This window comes from Sarcophilus harrisii, chromosome 3 (genome assembly GCF_902635505.1).
Source record: "Sarcophilus harrisii chromosome 3, mSarHar1.11, whole genome shotgun sequence".
Lineage (NCBI taxonomy): Eukaryota > Metazoa > Chordata > Mammalia > Dasyuromorphia > Dasyuridae > Sarcophilus > Sarcophilus harrisii.
Window position 1 is genome coordinate 83100941 of NC_045428.1, and position 4054 is coordinate 83104994.

Here is a 4054-nt window from a genome sequence, read left to right on the forward strand (position 1 = left end):
GAATTTCATCTTTGTAGTTTAGTGGAGATTTTAAAATGTTAGTTTATTTATTTTTCTAAATATATGTAGCTACTTTTCAACATCCATTTTTGCACAATCTTGTTGCAAATTTTTCTTCCTCTTTTCCCCCTTTACTCTCCCCAAGACAGCAAGTAATCTAACAGTTTAAAAGATGTGCAGTTGTTCTAAACATATTGACATATTCATCACGCCAAGCAAGAAAAATCTGATCAAAAGAGGAAAAAAAAGGGAGAAAGAAAACTAAACAAAAAGATGAAAATACTATGCTTTGATCCACACATTCAGTCTCCATAGTTCTCTCTGGATGTGGATGGTAGGGGGTCCATGCTGCCATTAATTGTCATTCTCTTTCATCTTCCTATAAAAAGATTGTTCCTTCTTCAAAAACACCACCAGCAGCATTCTAATTATATATCAGGTTAGTACATTGTTGCTTTCAATATAACTTAATTGGATTCTCCATATTTGTGATCTAGTTAAATAAGAAATTCAGTTAATAACGGGTTTAAGATAATAAGGTTTTTATTACAATATAAAGTATTAGTGTGCTACATTTTAATTTTTGGTGGTGTACTTTTAAATTGAAGCAGATGCTCAGGGCCAGATTTGTGATTTCACTTTGCAACAAGTACCTTCTCCATTCTCTTATTTTACTTTTCTGGAAAGGAACAAGAGTTTTAGGGTAAATTCTACTTTGACCTTGAATTTCATTTGGTGAAATCAGAATAGAAAACATTAAATACCTCTAAGTAAAAATCTGGGCATTTTTGGTACAAAAATTAGGCTTTTTGGAAAATTGGATGCATTTAACTTGGTTTTTAGTAGATTAGCTAACAAGGTAGGTAAGTTGTCATTTTGTGAACTTGTCAGAAATAGAATATAAAAGAAAGAATTTTATTTTTTGAAGATTTTTTATTTTCAAAACATGGGAGGATAATTTTAACTTTGACCCTTGCAAAACCTTTTGTTCCAATTTTTCCTCCCTTCCCTCTACCTCCTCCGGTAGTTAACAGTCTAGTAGAAGTGGTTAAAAAAAAAATGTAAATCCAATATAGGCATATTTATGCAATTATTTTGCTGCACAAGAAAAATTAGATCAAAAAAGGTAATTCAAGCAAGAATAAAAAGTGAAAATGCTGTGTTGTGATCCATACTCAGTTTACACATTCCTCTTTTTGGGTGGAGGTGGCCCTCTTTACAAGATCATTGGAACTGCCCTGAATTATCTCATTGTTGAAAAGTCATGTCTGTCAGAATCTTGTCAACATAATCTTGTCGCTGTGTGTAATGATTTCCTGGTTCTGCTCACTTCACTTAGCATCAGTCTCTCCAGGCTTCTCTGAAATCATCCTGATCATTTAAGAGAACAACATTCCATTATATTCATATAACTTAATTCGGCCATTCTCCAACTGATGGGTATCCATTCAGTTTCCAGTTTATTGCCACTATAAAAAGGGCTGCCAGAAACGGTTTTTTTCACATGTGGGTCCCTCCTTTAAAATATAGGTCCTAAAAAACATGATCAGATCAAAGGGTATGCAGAACTTTATAGCCTTTTGGGCATGGATCCAAATTGCTCTCCACAGTGGTTGGATCAGTTCACAATTCTACCAACAATATATTAGTGTCCCAGTTTTCCCACCTCTTTAATATTAGTCATGTTTTTTTTTTTTTAATTTCCATTATAGATGACCATTTTAGACATTTTTTTAAGTGGAGTTCCAAATTCTTACCCATCTTTGAGATGGGGAGCATACATGTTTAGTCCTACAAATATAGTATTCGTGTGAAAAGTAGTATACTTAAATCTGCTTTAGACTCCCAGTTCTTTCTGTGAAGGTGGACATATTTCATCATGAGTTTTTTGGAATTATCTTGGATTATTGAATACTGATCACAAAACATTGTGTGCTATTGCTGTTAAGTGTTCTACTCAATTTATTGTGCATCAATTCTTAACACTTCATATTGTGTCATTACAATTATATACCACAACTTACTCAGCCATTTCCTAATTGATTTCCAATGTTTTACTACAAAAAGTTGTTTTATTTTTTGTACAGATGTTCTTTCCCTTGAGGTGTTTTAAAATTTAGTTCTCCTTGCCCCATTATAAATCTTGACACTCCTCTCCTCCCCCCAAAAAGGAAGATAATCTTTTTCTAGATAGTTATGTCTGTTGTACTTCACCCTAAGTTGGCTAATAACTGGGGGGCTGGGAGAGAGGGGCCTACAGCGAGAAATTGTTTGTCCCTGGTTTCTATAAATGACAATATCTGAATTCTCACCTCTGATTCCCTGCCTCTTCCCAATCTTCAAAAGGGTAATTTAATAACAGCTTTGGTAAAATAAGTAATGGGACTTTTTCTCCCCCCACTGAGTAGTTTGGCTCTGTTATTGCTAAACAATTTTCCTCCAAGTCAATTTGAAAATTGTTGAACCATATGGAAGTTTTATGAATACCTGAGATGATAAACGTGGTTTTCAAACTACTCCATTCCTTCTCCCTACCTATCCATTTCTAAACCATAACTCAACTGAGGAATCATTTTGTCATCTTTTAAGTCTGGGAAAGAGAAGATGAATTCTTTCAAAAGTTTTTTTGATGGTGTGAACCAAGAATAAGGTGAAAAGGAACTGGACAAATGGGTGAGGTGAAGCAGTTGTAGTTGAGATTAGATTGAATGAACTCCATTAAGGCAGGCTTTCATCAGGACAACATGGCCCTTCTCAGTCTTATGTGGCTAAGCTCTACTTAGTATGGATTCATTTCCTCCCCTCATCTGGTGTTCTAGCCTATTTTTGCATGCAACAAATCCTGTTGTTGACCCATAGTGTGTGGAAACCTACATTGAAAGTTATGGGTGGTGCTTGTTTTAACCACTCTCCTGCTCCTAGTGGGAAGCTATCTTCAGAAGTTTCAGTCACCCTGTTAAAAGAATGGAGTTAATGTGTGAGCAATTCCTAGGGAGATCAGAAGGGCAATTTTTTGGCTTGATTCATTACCAACAGTAGTGTTCTTGCTCTTCTGTTCCATCAGAAGTATCTATTCTTGACTCATTAGTGAGTACTCTCCCTGTAATTTTTCATTTGGATATTATGCTTCACCTAGACTGAAGTGAGCTTCCTGGGGACCTTCCAAAAACCAGATATTAAAAGAAAAAATGGCTACCAAAATTAAATGCTCTTGTTAGCAGACAAATGCCCTTTTAGAACAAAGGTCTATAATAGTGCTCCGAAGTGTGAACATTGAGGAGGTTAAAATGACCATGTGGGCAACTTTTTTGCTTTGGAGGGAGAGGTGTGTGTGTGGAAATAAAACTGAAGAGCAAGATAACTTATTTCTGATCTTATTTGATAAGCCATGCTCCCAGTTAACTGGTGCTCTTCGCAGGGATGAATTTACTTTCAAGTCGAGGAGGGAAGGTTTCTCCAAGTCTCTAAACTACTAACAACCTTGACTTCATATCCCTTCTTATAAACTCAATTTCACCTTCAGAATCTTTTATTCTTAGGGCATAGATTGCTAACAGATTTAAAACTGTTTAAAACAAATTGAAGTTTTATACTCCACACATCAGAGGATCTGGACACTGCAAGCATCCATATATAAATTCCCTTATTTATAATGGTAGAACTTAGCACTTTTACTTTGTAGACAAGTGGGTTGATGATTTATGCCTTTTTCCTCATCCCTAAAATGCAACAAGTCTTCTGTAGGGATTATTGAAGATTTCCTAGTGTGATTTCTTCTCCACTAGACTAGTTTACTGTTTGATTGACGTAAATGTTTTTCCTCTTGGCAGGTGGATTTTTCAAAGGCTTTCTCTCGCACATTGCTAACCTACACACAAGCAAAATTCTCATGTCTTCAGCTTATATTTTAAGTAAGCCATTGGCTAAGGTTAAAACACATCTACATATTGGCTAGGATATTTGTTAGAAATCAATGAAAATGCTTTTGATTGCAGATGCAAAATTGTCAGGAAATGATCACTATTCTATATCAGACATCGAGCAGTCATCAATG